This window comes from Monodelphis domestica, chromosome 2 (assembly GCF_027887165.1).
Source record: "Monodelphis domestica isolate mMonDom1 chromosome 2, mMonDom1.pri, whole genome shotgun sequence".
NCBI lineage: Eukaryota > Metazoa > Chordata > Mammalia > Didelphimorphia > Didelphidae > Monodelphis > Monodelphis domestica.
In genome coordinates, this window is record NC_077228.1 from 11,230,405 (window position 1) to 11,256,574 (window position 26,170).

At 42.0% G+C, this 26,170-nt stretch overlaps 1 protein-coding gene across 5 annotated transcripts in view; it reads right to left on the reverse strand.

Annotated features, from left to right (window-relative positions):
• PDE4B (phosphodiesterase 4B) overlaps positions 1 to 26,170 on the reverse strand; it is a 712,123-nt gene that overhangs the window by 645,087 nt on the left and 40,866 nt on the right. Inside the window, exon 1 of one of the 5 annotated variants that reach the window (XM_056815008.1) lies at positions 10,920 to 11,151. The exons of the other annotated variants lie outside the window; for them this stretch is intronic. The gene's annotated coding sequence lies outside the window, so the exon portion shown is untranslated. Of the gene's footprint in view, positions 1 to 10,919; positions 11,152 to 26,170 lie in introns of those variants that run through there. 5 annotated transcript variants of the gene reach the window in all.

The following is a 26,170-nucleotide window of genomic DNA, read 5'->3' on the forward strand; positions in this document are numbered from 1 at the left end:
GGTTTCCTTCTTTATGTTTAAGTCACTCACCCATTTTGAATTTATCTTGGTGTAGGGTGTGAGGTGTTGATCTATTCCTAGTCTCTCCCACACTGTCTTCCAATTTTCCCAGCAGTTTTTATCGAATAGTGGATTTTTGTCCCAAAAGCTGGGATCTTTGGGTTTATCGTATACTGTCTTGCTGAGGTCGTTTTCCCCCAGTCTATTCCACTGATCTTCCTTTCTGTTTCTTAGCCAGTACCAAATTGTTTTGATGACTGCTGCTTTGTAATATAGTTTGAGGTCTGGGACTGCAAGGCCCCCATCATATGTGTTTTTTTTTCATTATTTCCCTGGATATCCTTGATCTTTTGTTCTTCCAAATGAACTTTGTTATGGTTTTTTCTAAATCAGTGAAGAAGTATTTTGGTAGTTCAATGGGTATGGCACTAAATAGATAAATAAGTTTGGGTAGGATGGTCATTTTTATTATATTGGCTCGTCCTATCCATGAGCAGTTAATGTTTTTCCAATTGTTCAAGTCTAGTTTTAGTTGTGTGGCGAGTGTTTTGTAGTTGTGTTCATATAGTTCCTGTGTTTGTCTTGGGAGATAGATTCCTAGGTATTTTATTTTGTCTAAGGTGATTTTGAATGGGATTTCTCTTTCTAGTTCTTGCTGCTGAGCTGTGTTGGAGATATATAGAAAAGCTGATGATTTATGTGGGTTTATTTTGTATCCTGCAACTTTGCTAAAGTTGTTGATTATTTCAATTAGCTTTTTGGTTGAATCTCTAGGATTCTTTAAGTAGACCATCATGTCATCCGCAAAGAGTGATAATTTGGTCTCCTCCTTGCCTATTCTGATACCTTCAATTTCTTTATCTTCTCTAATTGCTACTGCTAGTGTTTCTAGTACAATGTCAAATAGTAGAGGTGATAATGGGCATCCTTGTTTCACTCCTGATCTTATTGGGAATGCATCTAGTTTATCCCCATTGCAGATGATATTAGCTGTTGGTTTTAGATATATACTGTTTATTATTTTTAGGAATGACCCTTCTATTCCTATGCTTTCTAGTGTTTTTAATAGGAATGGGTGTTGTATTTTATCAAAGGCTTTTTCTGCATCTATTGAGATAATCATGTGGTTCTTGCTAGTTTGCTTGTTGATGTGGTCAATTATGTGGATGGTTTTCCTAATGTTGAACCAGCCCTGCATCCCTGGTATGAATCCTACTTGATCATGGTGAATGATCTTTCTGATCACTTGCTGGAGTCTTTTTGCTAGTATCCTATTTAAAATTTTTGCATCTATATTCATTAGGGAGATTGGTCTATAGTTTTCTTTCTCTGTTTTTGACCTGCCTGGTTTTGGAATCAGTACCATGTTTGTGTCGTAAAAGGAGTTTGGTAGAACTCCCTCTTTGCTTATTATGTCAAATAGTTTGTATAGTATTGGGGTTAATTGTTCTCTGAATGTTTGATAGAATTCACAGGTGAATCCATCAGGCCCTGGGGATTTTTTCTTAGGAAGTTCTTTGATGGCTTGATGGATTTCAATTTCTGATATGGGATTATTTAAGAATTCTATTTCCTCTTCTGTTAGTCTAGGCAGTTTGTATTTTTGTATATATTCATCCATTTCTCCTAAATTGGTGTATTTATTGCCATATAATTGGGCAAAGTAATTTCTAATGATTGCCTTAATTTCCTCCTCATTGGAGGTGCTGTCCCCCTTTTCATCTTTAATGCTGTGAATTTGCTTTTCTTCCTTCCTTTTTTTAATTAGATTGACCAGTACTTTGTCTATTTTGTTTGTTTTTTCAAAGTACCAGCTTCTTGTCTTATTTATTAAATCAATAGTTCTATCACTTTCGATTTTATTAATTTCTCCCTTAATTTTTAGGATTTCTAATTTGGTTTTCTGCTGGGGGTTTTTAATTTGATCGCTTTCGAGTTTTTTCAATTGCATTTCCAATTGATTGATCTCTGCTCTCCCTTGTTTGTTAATATGAGCTTTCAGGGATATGAATTTGCCTCTGATTACCGCTTTGGCTGCATCCCAAAAGGTTTGAAAGGATGTTTCGCCATTGTCATTTTCCTTGATGAAATTATTAATTGTTTCTATGATTTCTTCTTTAGCTAAACGGTTTTGGAGTATCATATTGTTTAATTTCCAATTGGTTTTAGATTTGGTTTTCCATGTACCATTACTAATCATTATTTTTATTGCCTTGTGATCTGAGAAGGCTGCATTCATTATTTCTGCTTTTTTGCATTTGTGTGCTATGTTTCTGTGACCTAATGTATGGTCAATTTTTGTGAATGTGCCATGTGGTGCTGAGAAGAAGGTGTATTCCTTTTTATCCCTATTTATTTTTCTCCATATGTCTATTAATTCTAATTTTTCTAAGATTTCATTCACTTCTTTTACCTCTTTCTTATTTATTTTTTGATTTGATTTATCTAAATTTGATAATGGTTGGTTTAAGTCTCCCACTAGTATGGTTTTATTGTCTATTTCTTCCTTCAATTCTCCTAGTTTCTCCATTAGAAATTTGGGTGCTATATTATTTGGTGCATACATGTTGATTAATGATATTTCCTCATTGTCTAGAGTCCCTTTTAACAAAATATAATTACCTTCCCTATCCCTTTTGATCAGGTCTATTTTTGCATTGGCTTTATCAGATATCATGATTACCACTCCTGCCTTCTTTCTATCAGTTGAGGCCCAGAAGGTCTTACTCCATCCTTTAATTCTGACCTTGTGGGTGTCAACCCGCCTCATGTGTGTTTCTTGAAGACAACATATGGTAGGGTTTTGGATTCTAATCCATTCAGCTATTCGTCTACGTTTTATGGGTGTGAGTTCATCCCATTCACGTTCAAAGTTATGATTGTCATTTGTGGACTCCCTGGCATTTTGATTGCCTTCCCTAATTCTAACCTTTTCTTCTTCGGCTCTACCTTTTAGTCCAGTGATTTACTTTGAATCAGTCCCCCTTGTCCCCTCCCTTGATGTTTCCCTTTTTAGTCCCTCCCTTTTTGTTCCCTCCCCCTCCCCCCTCTCTTTCCCTCCCTTTTTGTTCTCCCTCTCCCCCTCCTCCCCTTGGTTTTCCCTTCTCCTTACCCTTGTTGGGTAAGATAGAATTCAAGATCCCAATGGATCTGGATGTTTTTCCCTCTCAGAGTTGATTTCCCTGAGATTGAGGTTTAAGTAAACCCCCCCCCCTTCCTCTCCTTCTTATAGGAGTTTTCTTCCCCTCCCCTTCCCCTGTGAATCTTTGTGTGAGAACCATTATTCTATTTGGTCTTTCTTTACCCCCTATTTATACATTACATTTTCCCCACATATTAATATACATAGGTTGATATAAATGTAGTCCTTATAGAAGAGAGTTTGAGTAAAAGAAGATAACATTTTTCCCCTTTCCTTAATATTTACCTTTTCAGGTATTCCTTGCTCTTTGATTTTCGGTATCAAACTTTCCACAGAGCTCTGGTCTTTTCTTTGCAAAAAGTTGGAAGTCTTCTATTTTGTTGAATGCCCATACTTTCCCTTGGAAGTATATAGTCAGTTTTGCTGGGTAGCTGATTCTTGGTTGGAGACCCAGCTCTCTTGCCTTTCTGAAGATCATGTTCCATGCCTTACGATCATTCAGCGTATAACTTGCAAGGTCTTGTGTGACCCTGATTGGCATTCCTTTATATCTAAATTGTCTTTTTCTGGCTTCCTGTAGGATTTTTTCTTTTGTTTGATAGCTTTGGAATTTGGCAATTACATTCCTGGGAGTTGTCTTTTGGGGGTTTAGTGTAGAAGGTGTTCTGTGAGCTCTGTCAGTGGCTGTATTGCCCCCTTGTTCTAGAATCTCTGGGCAATTTTCTTTGATTATATCTTGTATCACCATGTCCAGTTTGGTGTTTATTTCTGGCTTTTCTGGGAGTCCAATTATTCTTAAATTTTCTCTTCTCCCCCTGTTTTCCAGATCTATCACCTTGTCGGTGAGATATTTTATGTTCTCTTCTAATTTCTTGGTGTTTTGGCTTTGCTTTATTAGTTCTTGCTTTAAAGCCTGGTTTTCTTTTACAGTTTGGTCAAACTGGTTTTGTAGATGCGTGAATTTCTTTTGCATCATTTCCCACTTTTCCTCCCAGAGGGCTTCCATCTTTTTGGTCCTTTCTGATTCAAATTCTTCATGGGTTTGTGGAGAGTTTCTATTTCCTTTGGAAGATTTTGGAGAATTTTCTTGTATATCTTCTTCTATCTGCTCTGTATTTTGTATTTTGGCTCCATAGAATGTGTCCAGAGTCGCCCCTTTCTTCTTATTTTTCTTGGTATTTTGGGGCTTCTGTGCTTCTGTGGAATTTGTCATCTCTGAACGTGGAGGATTGGCTTTTCTTGTCTTTGTCTGGTGATCAGAGGCTTTAGTCCTGGGCAGATGTTGGTTCTATGAGCGTTCCCTGGGTTAAACTGAATATGCCTCACTGGAACTGGAATGGAAGGGTCGGACCACGAGGCCACACTCTCCCCCTGGCTCGATTTCCGGAAGTTGCCTTCAGAATCCCTGGCCGTGAGGCTGTTTCGTCGGCCTGCGGGGGGATGGGCTGCCGCTTCCCCAAGCTCCGAGAGCACAGACTTTCACTGAGACTTGGATAGCAGGATCCAGCCCGTGAGGCTGTCTTGCCCGCCCTGAGGGTTGCTGTTGTTTTGACCAGCTCTCTGCAGCGGAGGCCCCAGGCAGTAACTTTCACCCGGACCGACCGGCTCTTTGCAGCGGAGGCCCCAGGCAGTAACTTTCACCTGGACCGACCGGCTCTTTGACCAACCGGCTCTTTGCAGCGGAAGCCCCAGGCAGTAACTTTCACCCGGACTGGGACTTGGGTAGAAGACCCTGAGGGTTGTTGTTCCTCAGACCCTGCTCTCTGAGCCCGGCGCGGCTGCCGCTTCCGGGAGCCTTGGACTCTGCGCTCCTACCCCTGAGGTCCGAGGGATCTCGGGTTCTGGCTTTTAAGGGGAGCCGTACCTTTTGAACCGGGTCCAGGTCCAGGAGGAGGGTTCCCAGGGTCTGTGCTGTTGATCGTTTTGAATTTCGGCGCCTTAGGAGCTTCTAGTTTGAGATCGGTCGGGAAGGGTTTTCCGGAGATCTGAACTTCAGCTTTCTCTAAGCCGCCATCTTAACCGGAAGTCCAATCTCCTGTTTTTATAACCATCACCAAAGATGACGAGCTAAGCTGATGACCTCTTTGTTTAAATGACCTTTACTGTATTATTCTGGTTTGCTCAGTGGTTAGCATGACATATTAATAAGCAGACTTTCTTGACTTCTGTGCCCATGTGGGACAATTAACTTCTCTCTGTTCCTGAACTACAGAAAAGCCAAATCTCACCTCTTGGGAAATATAGCCATTGAGAGTATAGAGATGAATTTGCAAAAGAGATTTTAATACCTTGCAAGGCACATAGAGGGATCAAAGGTGAAGGGAGAGTACAGTGTAGGAATATCCATGAAATATTAAAAGGTCAAAAGGAATACCTGAAGCTCATTTTAAAGATCCTCACTCTTACTCAACTAGTATGCTAAGTACTAGGGATATAAAGACCATAATGAAACAGTCTCTGCTCTCAAGGATCTGAGACTATAAAAACAAAATAAACAAAAGCTAGTGCCTGCTCTCAAGGAGGTTATGTTATACTGGGGAAAACAACATATGAATAAGTAAAGACAAAATGTATGCCAAAAATTTAAAAGTCTAGTTATCCCTTCTACACTGCAAGTTTTTCCACTACAAGTTCAAGATATCATGGGTTGACATAAGAAAAACTAAATGGGGATTTGGGGAGGAGTTTTTTAGAAGCCACAAATAATACACAAAGGCCAGGTGATGACAGAGAAAACACTTAGAAATCCAGAAATGCATGAAATATACATTTAGCATAGAAAATGTCAATATATTTTATCTTTTAAAACCATAAATATTCACAATTTCTTTTAACAAATTAAAGTTTATGAAAGGAATGTGAAAGCCAGCAGATGACACACAAAGGCTAGAAATGGAAAGCTCTCTTAACATTGACCTGAATGTAACCTATCACCAAATACTTAATCCAAATTTTACAAAAAGGTACTAAGATACTCTATAAAAGAAAAAGAAAATATTCTGATTTCTTCTCTGGTGCAAAGGGAGGGCCAAAAATTTTTTTCCATGGATTTTCCAGATGACAAGGACATTGCACTTGAAATATTTAAAATTGGGTTTGACTCAATATGAGAGTTATAAAAGCAGTCGCCATTTATAAAATATTAGCCTCTAAGTCAAAATGACTGTTAACAGTTTTTATTTACAACAAGATAAAGATATTGAAAGTGAGCAATGTAGGAAGAAGTCAGAGCCTTGTCTAGCCTACCAGCCTAAGTGCTGATCCGGTGAAGTCAGGCTCAGCCCCCAGCAAGGATTCCCTCAAGTCCCAGTAGTCCTCAGCCAGAAGTCCTGGTGGTGTCTTCAGCCAGAGTTCCACCAATGCAAAATGACTACAGGAAAGGTATGGCTCTACAGTTCTACTCACCAATGCAGAATCCAATGGAAGAGTCTCTCCAAAAACCAAGAAAGGAAAGAGGACCAGACCATGTTCGTCTCTTCTTTTATACCCCCTTTTTTCCACATCATTTCCTGCCTTTGCCCCTCTTCACAGAAACCAATTGCAGTCTTTCAATTTGCCTACCACTGCCCAGGGTTGGACAGTGCCCTTTGGAGGTGAGGATTTTCTCTAGTAAGTGACTTGTGAATTCTTTCCCTTAAGCGTTAAGTAGGGGTACTTTGAGTTCATGATTGATTGAGTTAAAGGTTGCTGATAGATTACATTAAAATAGACAAAGAGAGTTAATTCTCTCTTCACACACTCCTATCCCCAGTGATGTGGAAGGGAAACCTGTATTTTGGGAGGAGTGGAATTAATAATACATGAGAGAATCAGGAAATGCCTACTAATGAGGAGATGGGAATAGTTGCTGAACTTTGAAAAAAAATTGATAGTCCTGAAGGCAAAAATGAGAACATTCCAGTCAGAGAGGCAAAAACAGAGGGGGGTGAATGTCAAGGCTAAGGCTGAGCAAATTGGCCAATTTGGCTGGAATTTAGCCAAAAATAATGAAAATGGGTCTGAAAAGATAGGTTAAGGCAAAGGTAGGAAAAGCTCTAAATGCCACACAGCAGAGTTTGTATTTTCACTAAAGTAATAGGAGGTCATGGCAGCTCCTTGAGCAGGGGAGTGACACATTCATGTCTATGATATATTAAGGATTTGTGGGAAAGCAATAACAAGAATTCCACAGAATGAAAAGGTAGGGAGAGAGCTGAAGTCTGTGCTGGAGAAGAGTGTCCTGACCTGAGTGAGCAAACAAATCCATTGAAGCACATCCCTTAAAAGACCCCATCTGAGGGCTGGTAGACTTTAGAAAAAAAGCAACCTTGGGAGGTAGTCATGAAAAGCATTGTCTCGTTTTACAGAAGGGGAGACTGAGGCTCAGAGGAATAACTAGGCTCCAACTTGGTTGAGATCCTATGATGAATAATTCTCAGAGGCAGGAACTGAGCTTCAGATTGTTTGGGTCTTGGCGATCTTTCTAGTCCATCATTCTCCCCCAAACAAAGGGAAAATTACCCAAATGAAATGTCTCACGAAGTCAGGAACACCGAGACTGCACAGGAAGAACATCTTTTTGATTCAGTTCTTGTTCTAATCCAAACCCTCCTTGATACACAAAGCCTTCCCAAATGACTCTGAAATGAGGTCAAGGAAGCTGGGGGATGGTGTATGCTTTGGTAATTGCGGTGGCCCTATGCCTTGTCTGGGGTAAAGTCATTTCTGCATAGAGAACACACAGTAATGAGAGATACTCATCCCTAAGAACATTCTGAGCCACTCCCCCATCCCAAAGGTCACTTTAGGCCAGGACCAATCATAAACCAATAAGCATTTAAGCAAAATGAGATATGGCCAGTGTAGGGATTTATTTTGCTTGATTGGGCAAATTTCTTACAAGGGTTTCGGTTACTCAATATTTCCCCAGTGAAAAGGAGGAAGAGAAAATAATCTGTAATAATAATAATATTAATGTAATATATAATGTTTATATTTATATATAATAATATTCATAGAGCAGTCTTGGGTCTGCAAAGTGCCTTTTAAATATCTCCTATTATCTTCACAACAATGCTGGGAGGTAGATACTACTATTTTTCCTATTTTACAGATGAGAAAACAAAGGCAGATGTTAAGTGACTTGCCCAGAGTCTCAAAAGTAATAGGAATCTAAAACTAGATTTGAAAGTAGGTCTTTTTGATTCATGTACCTAAATATGTTAAGAAGCATTTAATAATCAATTAATTAATTGTGATTAATTAAATTAAATTTACCTGTTGGGTCCTAAGAATAATAAAAATTTAAAAATTAGTCCTGCCCTTAAGAAGATTAAATTCTATCAAAGGAAAGCACATGTATCGCTTGTAGGCACACAGATATAGCACCAGACCTATGGTATCCTTCAAAGAAGGAGCTCTCAGTAAATACTACTTTCTATTAGGGCAGGTTGGAACCTTCTCTCATGGAGTGATGTAGAATATAGGTCTTAAATGGCCTGCCCATGATCAGTACATTTCAGAGGCAAGATTTGAACCTAGGTATGAGCAAAACACTAATGGGAGGTAGAAGAAAGAGGTGATGGGAGAAATGGGGGAGAGGAGGATTCTAGGAGCATCCCCTGAGGTCCTGGACACCCTTGGGGAGAACATCTTTCCTTTCCTGGTCCTCTTTAATGCTAATGCCTTCTCATCTATGGATAACCTCCAATCTCTTTTGTTTATAGCTTGTTCCTACAAGTTGTATGTTGTCTCCCGGGTTAGACTGTGAGCCCCTTGAGAGCAGGAACTGTTCAAGCTTTTGCTTTTCTTTCTAGCTCTCTAACTCTTAGCCCAGTGCCTGGCACATCACAGGTGATTAATAAATGCTTCTTGTTTTATTATTTGATTGTGCCTAAGGTTAGGCTGGTGCTGCCTGCATGGAAGCCTGGCTGGCTACATGTTTTTATTTCTTTTTTAGTGGAATTGGGCTTCTGAGTCTTAATTTAGCATATTTTTCAATTCTGTAGTAAATGAAGTTTCATGTTCAAATGCCTCTGTTTTCCCTGTGTGCTGAGCAATTCTAGGAGCTACCCCCTAGGTAGAGCACATGTCCATAAAAGGCAGGTAGCAGGCAGGCACTTACCAATGAATCACTCCAAGTGGGACGATTGGGCTCTTAGTCACGTGCTTTGGAATTGAATTGAGTCTTGACAAGCTGTCAAGTGCCCCAGCTAATACCCTACTCTCTAAAATAGCTCTGATTACTAGACTCCCATCCCAAGCTCACAAGTAAAAATATGATTTATTAAAGCATTTGGGGGACTCTAAACCAGTGAATTCTGAGATTCAGTACATGTTTCATCAACCTAATTTCAGTCTCACTTTTACAAATAAAAAGCTTTGTATCCAAATGCTCCAATTTTTTCTCCTCCAGAATCAATCAAACAGTAAACATTTATTAATCACCTACTGTGTACCAGGCACTGTGCTTGTGACAGAGGCTGGCACTAGAGAAAAAGTGCCAGCCCCTGTCACACGCTGAAGCATTGAGGATACTCTAAGGGAGAAAAGACAGTCTAATAAGGAAGTCAATGTGAAACAAATATATATATAAACAAGGTATATATGGGACAAATAAGAAATGATAAAGAGATACATTTGAAATTTTCCTCTTAAACAAACAGGAATTATTATGTCTTTATCATATATGTCTTCTTGGTGAAACTGAGTTTATCTTTCCTATCCCCAGAATGAGAGACAGTGGAAATACAGCTTGACAATAATTCTGCTAATAAAAATACAGTCAGCATACCACAGAATCAAGAACATTGGACCTAGAATGATCAAATCTAGGTTCATATTTCACTACCTCTTACCACTTAACCCTTAACCTTGTTGAAGTTCAGTTTGTTCATCTATATAATGGGAATAGTGAGTTGTAGAAAGAGATCTAGACTCAAAGCCAGGAAGATGTGTGTTCAAGTCCTCCCTGTGACAAATAGGTGACTAGGGACAAATCAATTAATTTTTGATGCCTGAAACATGGGCCACTAACCCCAAAGTAAAGTTTTCTGTAGGCCACATAGAGATTTAGTTCTAAAATACAATATTATCTCTGTTTTTCTGGTTTTTGTTTATTTTATTTATTTAAATTAACTTATTTTAAATTGATTAAATTGATTTCTTAAAAATTGTATCATAATCTAGTTCAGGCTGCACTCTGGAGTTCTGTGGGCAGCAGGGTTTGATCCCCCTATCGGAGGAGAAGATGCTGCCCTAGTGGTAGAAGGAGTTTCTTAAAAGGATGAAACTTTGGACTCAGTCCCCATTTCTAGAAATAGCTCACAAGAGCAGGGAATAAAGAGAGTAATAATGGCCTTCCTTTAAGGAAGGTTCCGGAGCACTTTCCTTAGACTGTCTCTGATCCTCATAACAACCCTGGGAGGCAGGGGCTAGGAGGAGCCCCGTGACGAAGAAGAGAAAGCTGAAGCAGACAGAGGCCAAACGGGTTCCCCAAGTCCTACCCCTAGTAAGTGGCTTGAGGCTGGGTTTGAACTTGGATCTTCCTGATTCCAGATCTATCCACAGAGGAGCCAACCCACTGCCACCTCTAGGGGGCACCTCTATCTCTGGGCGATGAGGAAAACAAGTATTCTCTGGCCAAAATCGTCCGACATCGATGTTTCTCTCCCAAGCCCGTCGCCTCCAGGGCTGTTCTTGCGCACCTATTGTGCCTTCAACATGGCGCCAGGTGCCCTGTAGGAGCTTCTGATCCAGCCCAGGAGACAAAAGAAAACACCCTTTTAAAGAGACTTACCGGGTTGCTGGGCTTGACCTAGAATCTCAGCCGCCCACGGAAGATCCCTGGCATCAAGCTCCATCTTCTCCTTGGAACCTTCTAGCCCATGTGCTCCATTAGTCAGCATCCCATTTTCTGGCTCGGCTTTGCAGCCACCGAGACGTGACTCATCCACGGTGAATCTACTGAACTACCATTTCCTGCTATCCAAACTGAGGTCACAAAGAAGCTCCGGGTCCCCATACTACTAGATGGGAGCATATCAGCTTTGGGGAGCCAGGCTGGCACCCGCCCCATGGGTCCACCCTCCCCAAGCCTGTGGCCCAGCCCCTGCGGTCACAGGCTTAGCCCATGCCCTAGTCTGAAGTAAGAAAAGAAGATGCTGCCCAGCCACGAATAGGTCAGCTGCCCCAAAGCTCAGGCCGGGGTCCGCCAGGACACAGGTGCCCCGCGATGTACGAAAGGAGAAATGCCAGATTGTTAGCGAGCCCAGCGCAGCACACACGGCCCGCCTGTCCCTTGCCTGGCTCCAACCTCTCCGCCTTAAGCCCCCTTTACAGTGATCCTCACTCCACAGAGATTGAAGGAAGGGAACAACTCTGGGGGTTCCTTGAGAGGAGCGTCTTGGCAAAGGACCCAGAGTGGAGGACTTTGGAGCTTGAGGACCCGGGTTCAAATCTCACCTCTGACGTTTACTGCTTTTGGGGGTCCTCCCAGGGTCTAGGATGCCATGGCTCTTTGGCTAGCACCACTCTAGCCCCAACCCCGGGCTTGTTCTTGTTCCCTGAGCCCCTGAGTCAAGGGATGGGGTCCTCACACACACACACACACTCGCGCACGCGCGCGTCCTGACACCTTCCCTGGGGCCGCTCAGCTTCCCTGCAGATATCTGCGGATGCTCCTGGGCAGACTCCAGGCGGAGGCTGGGGAGCAGCGAGTGCCCCTGGCCGAGATTTCACGGCTCTATTTGTCTCTCCTTGAAATGGAAGAGAAAGCCTGTCTGGCTCCCGGATGCACAGGGCGCCGGGTAAGGAAGCCCTGAACATGCTGACCTCGGGGGTCCCTTAGCACTCGGAAGAGCTGACGTAGGCTTGGAGCCTAATGGCCGGGTATTCATTACAGCTGGGACTCCCAAGTGTGCCCTCGGGGTGCTGAAGTGGCGTCCGAGCCAACCTTCTTCTCTGGGAGGCAGCCTGGGCAGGCTCCGCGCCGCCTTATCAGCGAACACTCAGCCTTTCTTAGAAAAGTGACTCCCCCACCTGCACTTCTCTAGGGAGGCACCAAACGCCGCCCCAGACCAGGCCAAAAAGCACAGACACACTAGACAAAGACGTGACTTCCCGGGAGGCTCACTTCCTGCGGTGCAGCAGAGGGGAAAGATGCTAAGATGCCTCCCCTCTTGCAAGCAAGGCAGCTTGGGGCTCAGGGGACAAAGCACCCCCCCAGGAAGTCAGGAAGATTCGAGTTCACATATGGCCTTCCACACTTCCTAGCTGTGTGACCCTGGGAAAGTCACTTTACCTCTGTTTGCTTCAGGTTCCTCACCCCTTAAATGGAGATAATAAGAGTACCTAATTCCTGGGTTGTCATGAGAATCAAATGAGATGATATTTATAAAGTGTCTTACAAAAGTTAATGCTATAGAAATCTTAGTGATGGTCATGTTTTATTTATTAATTATATTGTTTCATTTACTACTCCTATTCCTATATTCACCCTATTTATATTTTAGATTATTACGATTTGTTGTTATTTTTTTAATAATTATCTGGGGGATTTCTCAAGCAATGCAATGCCATCTGAACCCTCCCTCAACGTCAAGAGTAACCTGGATTTGGCTCTCACTTTTAAATAACATAAAATCTCAAGATGCAAATGGCTGTGTTGACAGTAACAGTGGTGCCTCCTCCTCCTAGGTCCTAGCTACTGGCTCCTCTTGTGATAGAAGCTCCTGGCTTACCTGTGTGTCTAGGGCTCTGGACTCAGAGTCATGAAGACTGGGGTTGGAATCCTGCCTCAATTACTAGCTGTGTGATGCTGGGCCTCAGTTTCTTCTTCTGTAAAATGAAAGGGTGGAATGCACAACCTTAAAGATCACTGCCAGCTTTAAATCTATAATCCCATAATGCAAAGCAAAGGAAAACAAAATATACAAAGACCACAGTGATGGAGATGGGAGGAGGAAGACAATCAAACAATAGAAGCTAAATGGTGTGAATTTTTTTAGGTGAAGACTGACCCCAAAGAAGATTTGAAAAAGCATCCCCCTTTCTACTTCTTTGCAGAGAGGGGACTATGGGTATGGAGCATCACATACAACCTCAACGTGTTAGTTTGATAAACCACTGTCTTCTTTTTTATTCTTCATCCTAAAGCAATTTACTTTCTCATTTTTCCTCAAGGTCCTCTATGACCATCCCATACATCCTTTTTCTCTGCCCTCAAGTTTCCTTCCTGTTCCCATATTGATCTAGTCTACGATGCTGAAGGATCAACCCAGGTATTAGTCTTGCTGGGTCATACACAGTTTCTAAAGTTGCTAATTATTTCAACTAGCCTTTTAGTTGATTTTCTGGGGTTCTTTAAGTAGATCATCATATCATCTGCAAAGAGTGATATCTTAGTTTCCTTCTATTTCTTTTTCTTCTCTAATTGCTTTGCTAGTGTTTCTTGAACAATATTAACTAATAGAGGTGATAATGGGCATCCTTGTTTCACTCCTGATCTTATTGGGAAAGCTTCTAACTTGTTCCCACTGCAGATGATACCTACTGATGGTTTTAAATATATAGTTTATTATTTTGAGGAAAGGCCTGTCTATTCCTATACTTTCTAGTGTTTCTAATAGCAATGGCTATTGTATTTTGTCAAAGGCTTTTTCTGCATCTATAAATTCCATTTGATCATAGTGAATAATCCCCATGATAACTTGCTGGAGTCCTTTTGCTACTATTCTATTTAAGATTTTTGCATCTATATTCATTAAGGAGATCAGTCTGTAGTTTTCTTTCTTTGTTTTTGACCTGCCTGGCTTTGGAATCAGTACCATATTGGTTTCATAAAAGGAATTTGGTAGAATTCCTTCTTTGTTTATTATGTCAAATAACTTGAATAGTATTGGGATTAGCTGTTCTTTAAATGTTTGATAGAATTCATTTGTGAATCCATCTGTCCCTGGGGATTTTTTCCTAGGAAGTTCCTTGATGGCTTGTTCAATTTCTTTTTCTGAGATGTCATACACAGTTTCATAGCCTTTTGGGTATACTTCCAAATTGTTCTCCAGAATCATGATTTAGGCACTTTTCATATGATTAAAAATAGCTTTGATTTCTTTTTCTGAAAATTGACTAACATATCCCTCAACAATTTAATAATTGGGAAATGGCTCTTATTTTTCAAAAAAGACTCAATCACTTAAACATTTAAGAAAATATTTTATTAACGAAACATTATAAATTTTAATATTACTTCATCATCTGTGGTACATTTATGAAAATGTACCCCCTGATCATCTTTTAATATCTTTTTGTTTTTGCTTTGTCTGAGATCATGATTGCTATTTCAGCTGAATGTAAGCTGAAGTAAACTGAAGATATACTTCAGCTGGAGTATAATAGATTCTGCTCCTTCTCCTGATTTTAACTCTGTGTGTGTGTCTTTGTGATCCAAGTGTGTCTCTGATAAACAACATATTGTTGGATTTTGTTTTTTAATCCATTATGCTATCTGCTCCCATTTTATGGGTAGGCTCATCCCATTCTCATTTACAGTTATGATTACTATGTATTTTCCCTCTGTTCTCTTTTTTCTGTTTCTTCCTTTCTCTTTTTATTCCTTTTCAAAAGGCTGTCTGGCTTCTGACTACTGCCACCCTCAATCTGCCCTCTCTTTTATCACTTCTTCCCATATTTCTATACTTCACTGAAGGAGAGAAGGGGGGGGGAGAGGGAGAGGGAGAGGGAGAGGGAGGGAGAGACAGAGACAGAGTATTCTTTCCTGCTCTCATTAGAGTGAGGTTCAAGCACTGCCCACCTCTCCATTTTCCCCCTCCACTGTAAAAGCTCTTCCTTGCCTGCCTCCTTTATGAGAGCTCTAATTGTTCAGAAGTTTTTTCTTTCCCTCAGTTCTAAATTTGCTTCATTGCAGATTCTTCCTAGTTATCCTTCTTCTGCTTCCTGCATCTGTAAAATGAGAGAATGGCCTCAGTGGTCTCCAGGGTCCCTTCGAATTCTAAATCTCTGACTGGCCACAATAGTAGGAGGAATTTTCCAGGGTGTTTTATGATTGAGGCAGGGCTTGAAGACACATCACATTGTAAAGTCGAAGAATCGCAGGTTCAAAGAGGTGACAGGATCCTGGAGCTGGTTCATAATGCAGAATTCTCCAGCAGGTGCTTAGACGCCAAGCTTGGCGCTCCCTCCACCATGCCCAGCTTCCCGTCTCTACGTGGGAACCGAGTCTTCAGCAGGCAGGGAGCTGGCATTCCGGCATTCCGTGGGAACTCTCCATGGTCCCATAGCCCGCCTTCCCCACCATTTACCTTTTGCCAGGCTCCCCCTTCTTTTCTTCGATTTTCCAACAGTGCAGCCCGAGCTGCCCAGGTCTGCCCCGCCAATGATGCCTTTTCTGGCTTCAGTGGAAGTGCTTGGCCCAGCTTGCTGAAGCCATGCCCAGTTTCTGATGTCAGATCAACTCCAACAACAGTCTCTTTCTCCAAACCTCTCATCTCACACTGCTGCTACCTGCGGACCATCCGGGGCTTCCAGAAAGAAACTGGTTTTCCCCTGCTCCATCTCCCAAGCTCAGGTGCAACACAATGAAGTTCATTGGCTCCAAGGCCCTGATTGGTTCCGGGGAGACCCCCACCCCCAGATTCCTGTCAGGTTTAAGCCAAAGAAACCCAAGAGCTTCTGCACACCCCTCTCACTCCCCCACCTCTGAGCAATCCATTTGGACTGTGCCATCCCCAACTTGCAAGGCCAGCAGGATTCTTTCTGTGGGAAGGAACGGAGAACCTTCAGGAATGCAATGAAAGGAGCTTTCTATTAGCCAGGGCTGGATCAATAAATAGCCAGCGAGCACTCCCGGCCAGCCTCTCACCACAGAAGCGGAAAGGGGATTCAAGGCAGGCTGGCGAGAGGGGGGAGCTTCCCCTGGAAACGTGGAAGGACCAAGCAAAGGGGCCAGAACCGAGATTGCACTTGGCCAAGTGACTAACAAAATAGATGTCGTGGGAGATCAACAGCGGCACGAAATGAACTTTGGGAGATGATTCCCGGTCTGTATGCTGAAAGAAACCAGCCCTTTGGGGCGTCTTATTTAAGGAAAAGTCATTGGCTGAATTGGACATAGTGGAGGGTGGAGGAGAGACCGGTGGCAGACAGCCCGCCATGCTCGTCCACGTTGGAGCCAAGAATGAGCCCTCCAAATCAAAGCAGCCATCCTCACCCCCAACTTGGGGCTGGAGATTGGTTGCTCTAAGTCTGGGCAGTTCAGAAACACTCCCCAAAAATATCCACTTTAAAAAATAAAATAAAATAAACCTCAGCTTGGGATGGATGCCTGAGAGTCAGTATGGCCTATCGGATAAAGTGCAGGACTTGAAATCAGGAAGGGGTGGGTTCAAATGCAGTCTCTGAAACTCATCAGCTGATTGGCCCTGGAGAAGTCACTCAGCTTCTAGTCTTAGTTTCCTCATTGATAAAATGGGGGGCTTTGGACTAGCTGGTCACAAAGGTCTCTTCCAATCTAACTTAGCTTTAAAATATGCCATCCTCAGACCACCAGTGGGAGGAGGAAGGGTAAGAAAGTAGAGCAACAGAGGATGAAGGGAAGCACTGAGTCTGTGCTAAAACCCTGCCTCTGATGTTTTCTGTGTCTCACAAAAGCGAATAGAGCTCAGTTTCCTTCTCTGTAAAGAACGGGAGTTGGACGATATGGCTTGGAAAGCCCTTTCTAAGTGCATGAGACCATTCTACCAGCATGACCTTCAGATCATAACAGTAAAAAAGGTCTGCCCTTTCCTTATATCCGAAGTACTTAGCACAATCTGCCTGGCACTTAGGAAGTGTTTGTTGACTGACTGAGGCCATGACCTGTTGTGAGCCCATGATCTCGAGACCTTGGACTAGTCACATTTTTCTGAAAAGCTTTATGGGATTCCTGGGTCTACCTTCCCTTCAGGGCACTCAGGGATCTGAGTATTTCTTGATGTCTCTTACAGAAGGTATAGAGTCCAGCTGATATGAATCTGATTGGTTTCCCACCCCCAAGGTCCAGGGAAGGAGGTGCTAACTGGTGAGGAACTAAAAAACTTCTGGCTGAGCTATGTCTAACTCTGGGCAGCTGTGGTTCCAGAGAAGAAAAGGAGCCTGGAAGAGGAGGTAGCAGACAAGAGGAGGGCATGTGACAAGGGCACAGGCTTTGGGAGTGGAAAAATGCCCAGGTCAATGGAATGCCTTTCCAGATTCTTGACATGTTGCCTCTCCCTTGGAGATGATTCCAAACTACATTCCTTCCCTGCTATCTATCACTCATCATAGCCCTCAACCCCAAAGGAAACGCTGCTCATCCTGTTTTAACAATGAGCTCCCTCAGATGATCTACAGCATAAATTCCTTTGTATAAGCAGAAAATCCTATACCATTTCCAGAAAACAGTGTCAACTTTTGAGTGCTCTAAATATAGGGGCACCGGGCATGGCGACAGCAATGGCTTAGAGGGAGACATCTTTACTTACCCAGAAAGAAAAAGCAGGAACGACAGAACCACGGCCTCTGTCCATCGGGAGATCGCTTACCAACCTTAATCCACACAGAAACAAAATGGAATTTGCCCTCCTCCTTTTTGAAGGGTGATGATGATGATGATGATGACAACCTACTCAAAGCCCCCCACTTGATGTTGGGGGAGTGTGGGGGGAGGTGAATACCAGTCAAACCCCCCAAATCAAAATGAACAAAACAGGACATGTTGCCTGAAGACTCATCCAAAAAGGAAGAAAGGGATTGAGAGATGGCCTCAAATGGCAAGACAAAGAGCTTGAAAATTTGCAACAAAACTTCTACATCAAATAAACTCCATTTCACAAGAAAACGAATAAAGCGTGGAAAAATGATATATGGCCCTGACGTTGTCCAATGTAGCCTATAATACTTTGGACATATGTCTAGACACTGTTGTATACACGTCTCCCCAACTGGATGAAGACCACTTTCCAAAGCTAAGCACGATATCTGGCACCTAGTAAGAACTCAACAAATGCTTTTTTGACCTTTAGGCCAAATAATATCCAGTTCCTGTCTTTATAACCCCAGTTACCTCATACAGATGTTGATAAGTAGGCAAAGAGGAAACCAATAGATTGTCCCTAGCAGTTGGAAGTCAAATGAACTCAACCAATAATATAGCAATAAAGCATCAAGCAACTGGTCATTTATAGAAATCAAGGGGTTCTGAGGGCAACTAGGTGGCTCAGTGGATTGAGAGCCAGATCCAGAGATGGGAAGTCCTGGATTCAAATTTGACCTCAGGCACTTCCTTGCTGAATGTGACCCTGGGAAAGTCACTTAATCCCCCATTGCCTGGCCCTTACCACTCTTCTGTCTAGGAACCAACACATAGTATTGATTCTAAGAGAGAAGGTAAAAGTCTAAAAAAAAAAAAAGAAATCAAGGAGTTCCTGATAGCTATATAAGATTCTTTATCGCATGATAGCCATGAGGATGCATACAATTAATTTATGAAAAAAAATTAAGAAAAATACATTTTCTTTTTGGCACCCTCATTGAATTCTCAAAAGCTCCCATCTCTGGGGAAATGGACGAGTCAAGCAGACTTGTTTATAGAAACAGAAGATGAAAATAGCAATTCTGAAACTGTTCATGGCCATCAGAAAGTATATAGGAGTTTTCCCTCAGAAATCTAGATTAAGTAGCCAATGAAAATCCTGCAAAGAAGCAGTAAAACTTAACAACATTGTTCAGGCTAAAAAATGTTGCACCTACTAAAAACTTAGCTATGCATGACCTGGTAAACCAGAATAATGCATCAGAGGCTCCCCACTTCCAAATGTTTTAGAGAACCCCACAAATACCCTGTCCATCAGCACAGACCAAACTGCTTCCCATAGCATCCCAGAGCTCACATTACATTTCTGATAGATAGATATCACAATATTAAATATTTATAATGTCCAAGTTACCTGGAATGAAAAGCGTTCCAAATACAGAGACCCAGCGCAGGAGAGCCAAAGCATGGTAGAATAATATGAGTCCTGGGTAACACTTGCCTGCGGTGGAGGTGTGTATTGCGGATGTTTTCAGTAAGCCTGCCTTAAATTAGCTCAGACCCTACTATGTTCAATTCAATCTACCTGAACAGTAACTATCCACAGAACATTCAGTGTAAAAGACATGCTAGGACTACTTGTGCCTGAACTCCATAGAACAAGAAAGGAGAAAGTTAATAAGTCCCCACACTACCACTAGAGACACAAAAACATCCCTGTGAATTCACCAAATGAAGTGGGAGAATCAACAGACTAAATTGGTGTCTTCAAATATCTGGACGTAGCACTGATCCAGAAAAAAAAAAAACTTAATAAAAACATTTTGAATAGATTTTTTCCAATACTGAGTACTCAGAGTTTTCAAGTCATGTACAGTGAAAAAACTTTCAAAAAGAGAAACTGAGTAAGGACATTCTACCTGGACTATAAGTCTGTAGGTCATTCAGTAGAAAAGAAAAGAGCAAGACAACAATTTGTGCCCACTATTTCTATCTGAATTGCATCAGAAAAGGTGCCAAGACTGAGATTAATAGTAGAAAAATCACAATATTTGGGGGCTTGGGGATCTGTCATTTCATTGGTGTAGGAATTACAGTGGAAAATTCCTTTTAGCAATGCAAATCAGCTACTCTCCCATAAATTCCAGCTAGAGAGACTTGCCTAGGGCACTAAAAGATTTAATAGTGTGGCCATTATCATGTAGCCAGAGGATCATAGATCTACAGCTGAACAGGACCTTAGAAGCCATCTGGCACACTTCCTCTGTTCTTTAGGGGAGGAATCTAATAGGTATAGGAAGTTAAAAAGACTTACTCAAGGTCACAAAGTAAGACATCACAGAAAGGATTTGAACCTGGGTCCTCCGACCCCAGACCCCAGCAACAATGGATTTTTTTTTTGCTCCCCCTCCCATCTCATGATGCTGGCTCTAGTAGAACCAGAGCCAGACTTGGACAGGTCCCCCCATCTCCCCTTCCATCTGCTCTGACCTAAAAATAACTGTCATTAATCTAGTGGTTTGAATTTACAAAAGCATTTACAGAATTATTTCTATAGCCAAAGATCAAAACACGCCATAAATCAGTCAGCAATATACATGTCTTGCCAAATCCTATGAAAAATGCCCTTAATGAAAAGGTTGCCCATCTGTTTTTACTTAGCCGGTCATGCCCAGATTCTCGCAGCAAACTGTGTATTACAGGAAGCAACATTAGAGAGACTACAAAACATATGGCTCCCCCTCAGCCCATCCACTTTGAGAAATCTCATTTCAGAGGATAACCATTTAGGTTTGATGAGCACTTAGTCCTGGGTATAAATGGGAATCTCTTACTGATATAAAGAAAAATGCAAATTGTGCTATCTATGCATGCATTTCTATGCTTCTCATCACCATGGCACCTAAATGATGAGAAATCGGGGGCTGGTGAGGGGGGAATAGTCAACTTTGAAAAGTCGACAGAGAGCAGCTACAGCAGCTGTACCCAACCTCCCAGCATCCGGTGGTACATCGAAAGCATCTCTGGGGAGTGGAATGATTTCCCCGAGTTCTTTGGATCTCTGTTTGTTTGTTTGTTTGTTTTTGGGGGGTGACCTGTCATGGCAAAGGAAGCATACCAGAGGATGTGCTCACATCATGGAAATGCACTGTGAGATTATAAAGCTGATCTCATCAACTATTCTCTCCTGGAACAAGGTCTGCAGTTGGTGCCTCCATGTCTACAACCACCCACTCACTCCTTTACCTCCCAAAACAGTTTCCACACAGAATCCTAAAGCTGCTCTCTCCAAGGTTACAATGGCTCCCAGTTGCCAAGCCCCAAGATTTCTCTTCAGTCTTGGGGAGTCCCGATCTTTCTGCAGCAGCTGATCATGTTGAGCCCCACCCCATCCTCATCGATATTGTGACAGTCCCATCAATTGCCATTCTCTCTCAGCTTCTATAACTTGGTCCCTCTAGGTTTGCCTCTTCCCTCCTTACTCTCCAAATGAGGATGCATAATACCTCCTCCAAGAGAAACTGGAACCCAGGAGTCTACAAATGGAAAAACACAGTGCCATTTTTCCCAATCATGAAAATTCTAAGGATGGTAATAATGATTCATAGTTATAAGACATCCCTCTGCCAAATGCCTTTTCTAAGAAGATGCTATTAGAGAAATAACTCAAGCTTCTCAAAGCTATACCAATGTAATTCAGCTCTAGCAGGTCTCACCAAGCTACCAAGGGGATAATCCTAATGGCAGAGAGTGCTTGCTGTCCAAGGACCAGCCTTGCTAAGTGTGGAGGAGTATCAGCAGCAGATAACCCCTTGGATACAGAAAAAAAAAGTACTGACTTTGGAATCAGAGGGACCTGGGTTCAAATTCTACCTCCAGGATATATCACTTGTGTAACATTGGTCACTTAATTCCCATAAGCCTCTGGGTCCCCCAGCAGAAAATGAGGGAGTTGGACTTGATAGACCATGAAAAATCTCTACCATCCTAAGAGGAATTCTGTAAATTCTCTGGCACTACCATATGAGATATGACTTTGGGAAGATTCACAAAGACTTCAGGAAGAGATCTCATTTATATTGTATGTTCTTATTTGCAACATAGTTGTTCATATGTCATCTTCCCTGTGAGATTGTCAGGCTCCTTGGGGGCAAGGAACATCTTTTTGCCTTTCTCTCAATCTCTAGCAACTGGAATACATCTACTATATAAGAAGCCCTTCTCAACTGACAGAATGGCTAAATGAATGCTTTGAGGATCTGAAGAGGCCAAGAATGATGTCAGCTGGTCAAATTGGAGAGTCTTCAGATAGTGGGAGAGGGGGTAGGTTTGTACATAAGCTAAACTTAGCAGGAAGAGGAAGCATGAGAAGAGGCAGAAGGAAGCCTTCTGCCACTCAAATTACTTTCCATCTATTCTTTAGAGAGCTTATGTATACATAACTATTTGTTCATTGTTTTTCTCCTTAGAATGTGAGCTCTCAGCCAGCAGGAATGTTTTCTTTCTCTTCCTTCCTTCCTTCCATCCTTCCTTCCTTCCTTCCTTCCTTCCTTCCTTCCTTCCTTCCTTCCTTCCATCCTTCCTTCCATCCTTCCTTCCTTCCTTCCTTCCATCCTTCCTTCCATCCTTCCTTCCTTCTTTCCTTCCTACCTTCCCTTCCTTCCTGCTTTCCTTTCCTTCTTCCTTCCTTCCTTCCTTCCTTTCTTTCTTTCTTTCTTTCTTTCTTTTCTTTCTTTCTTCTTTCTTTCTTTCTTTCTTTCTTTCTTTTCTTTCTTTCTTTCTTTCTTTCTTTCTTTCTTTCTTTCCTTCCTTCCTTCCTTCCTTCCTTCCTTCCTTCTTTCTTTCTTTCTTTCTTTCTTTTCTTTCTTTTTCTTCTTTCTTTCTTTCTTTCTTTCTTTCTTTCTTTCTTTCTTTCTTTCTTTCTTTCTTTCTTTCTTTCTTTCTTTCCTCTTCTCTTCTTTCTTTCTTTCTTCTTTCTTTCTTTCATTCTTTCTTTTCTTTCTTTCTTTCTTTCTTTCTTTCTTTCTTTCTTTCTTTCTTTCTTTCTTTCTTTCTTCTTTCTTTTTCTTTCTCTTTTTTTCCTTCCTTGTTTTCTCTCCATAACCTATTACAGTGCCTGCCTGGCACACAGTAAATGTTTAGTAAATGCTTGTTAACTAAAATATATCCCTTCCCACACTTGAAGAGGAAAATAAATATAATAACAATGATGATGATGATGGTCACATCCAGGCTTAAGGTCTGCAAAGTACATTACATATATATTTTTTCTTTTGATCCTCATGAGGAATAACTCCTTTGTATCTACTTTGTTGGTTCTCAGAAGCTCTGAAAATCAGCCAGACAAGGAAAGAGTTCAAAACCTATAGCTACAAGCTGCTTTGTGGATTATGCGTAGTGTCCATTATCCATGGGAGCCCCATCTCACCTCAGCCTGGTTAAGCAAGAGTCCCAGGTATTTGCAGGAATTCTTTCTATGCTTGTCCCCAGCACGAGGTCAGCCCCCAAAGGCCCAGAATCCTCTTGTCTCTCTTTGTTTAGGTCTAATCTTGCTTTTCATGCTATGATTGGTTTACTGACTGCAGGAAACTCCTGCTAGTCTCATAGCTGTGAATTCAACAATTCCATGATACAAAGAGCCAGTCTCTGCCCTCTCCCTTCATAGAAGACTGAGGCTTTGTCACTAGCCCCTTCTGATACCCTGTATCAGAATATGTGTGTGTGTGTGTGTATGTGGTGTGTGTGTGTGTGTATTATAGTAGGTTACTATAAATCTCTACCCTAATCCCATTACCTAAAGGTACAACTGGTCACGGGGTGGTGAATGGAGCAGGGCACTGAAATTATCAAGAAATGAAATTCATGGATAAACCTCCAAATCAATGTGGTATATATAACCTAAGAAGGCAACAAGTAATGCTGTTGTGAGAATTTACTGTGTTATTCCAAAGGTCCTTTGTATAGAAAATATGGCTATTCTTAACACAGAAAGCGCATCTTCCCTAGCACATGTCTTTATTATGGTTATAAGGCAGATTCTGTAATTTCCCTATTTATGGATGTACACTGGAATGGATCAATGAATCACTCAATCATTAAGCACCTACTGTATACCACACACCGTGCTGAGTGTTGGGAAACCAAGACAAAAAGGAAACAGTCACTGGCTTCAAAGGGGTTCTGTGCCATAAATGGTGAAAGTCTCCGGAATAACCTCCATTCTATAGAGTTCACCATCAAATGAAAACGGAGGTTGTGTGGTATTTGGAAAGAGACTGGTCCTGGATTCAGGAGTGCCATGATGATAGAACTAATAAAGGGGACCACACAGGGAATGTAGCCCAACCCTTTCATTTTACAAAGTAGGAAACTGAGACCCAGAGAGAGGTAGTAATTAACATATATATATGTACATACATATATATAAATTTCAGTGATTTATGGAGTCAGAATAATGGGTCCTTACATGACCTGAGACCAGCTACAAACTCTGTCGTTTGTCTCCTATTTTGAATGTACGTCCTCCATGAACACTACTGTGACCTGGCATGGTATCCCATTTACTCCATTTGATCGCCACATGGATGATGAATACCTTCCTTTGACAGAAGCATCTTTCCTGGAATCCCTGTTTATGGGCCCCTAATCACCAGCATAGAGTGGCTCTACACACTCCCTATCATATTGTATCATATCATATCAATCATACCTAGGTTTGCACTTTTCAGTTTTTGCACAGTTTTGCAAATTGCAGACCTTTCCATCCTTTATCACAGGATCCAAGATTAGACATGACATGTCCATAAGGCTAGCCCGACCATAACATACCCTTTCTGCTTTCCTTCAGAAGAGTTATGTGGCCTTCCTCAGAGTGAGAAGCTTTGGTCCCTGCACGGGAGGGGGGGAGAGAGAGAGAGAGAGAGAGAGAGAGAGAGAGAGAGAGAGAGAGAGAGAGACAGAGACAGAGACAGAGAGAGACAGAGAGACAGAGAGACAGAGAGAGAGACAGAGAGAGAGAAAGAGAGAGAGAGAGAGAGAGAAAGAGAGAGAGAGAGAGAGAGAGAGAGAGAGAGAGAGAGAGAGAGAGAGAGAGAGAGAGAGAGAGAGAGAGAGAGAGAGGGAGGGAGGGAGAAGAGAGGACTCCTTGTCACTCTCATTGGAAAGCAGGATTCTACAGGCTCATCCTACTGAACTGCATATTCTAACTAGTCAGGCAGCTAGCACTCACTAGGCACCTGCTGTGTGCCAGGACTGAGTATACAAAGAAAAATAGCAAAAAAAAGTAGTCCATGTTCTCAAAGAGCTCATCATTAAATCATCTACTGACAAGATCTAAGCAGAATAAATCCGGGGTGGTTTCAGAGGGAAGGTGCTAAGATTAACAAGGCCTGGGAGAGGCTTCTTTCTAAAGGTAGGACTTTAGCAGAGACGTGAAGGCTGCCAGGGAAGCCAGAAGGTAGAGAGGAGGAGGGAAAGTGTACCACAATCAGTACAAACTCTTAGAATCAGGAGATGGAAATCGAGTGTGAGGAACAGCAAGGGGGCCAATGCTACTGGATCCTAGAATATGCAGAGGAGGCAACGTACAAGAAAACTGTAGAGATAGGAAGGAGCCAAGTTATGCTTTCAAAAATCCCTGGGACCCCAGTGAGGAGTGAGGAGCTCTGACCACAGCTCTGGAAGGGACTGTGGCAACCATATGGCTAATCCTTACTGAGAGGTTAGGGCAAAGAATTAGGATTCAAACTCAGGTGCTTAGGCACCAAATCCAGGATGCCTTCTGTTGGGACATACTGCCTCAGGAAAGATACTTGTCACAATAGAAAAGACCCTGGAGAAGGAGGTAAGAGAGCCAGGGTCCTGCCTCTCAGTATTAGTTATGGATGTTGGGCCATCCATTTAAATCTCTCATGATAGTAGATGCTTTAGATAGAGATACACATACATACATACATAGAGAGATATAATAATAATAATAATTGTTTTTATTCAGTAGTTTTAAATCATGTTTAACTCTTTGTGACCCCATTTAGGGTTTCCTTGGCAAAGAGACTAGAGGGGTTGGCCATTTCCTTCTCCAGCTCATTTTACAGTTGAGGAAACTGAGATCAACAGGGTTAAGTGTCTTGCCCAAGGTCATACAGCTAGTAAGTGTGAGGCTAGATTTGAATTCACAAAAATAAGCCTTCTTGGCTCCAGGCCTGGAACTCTTAATACACTGTGCTACCTGGTGCTAACATTTATAGAGCACTTACTATGCTCTAAGCGCTATGCTTTGACCCCCACAAAGGCCAGGGGTAGAAGAAGTGCTATTATTGCCCCCATTTTCCAAATTAAGGAAACTGAGGCAAACAGTGTTTGTTACGTGCACAGGGTCACACAAGTAATAAGTGTCTGAGGCAGGATTTGAATTCAAGTCTTCCTGACTCAAGACCCATTATCTATCCACAGCCTCAACATTTATACATACATATATAAAT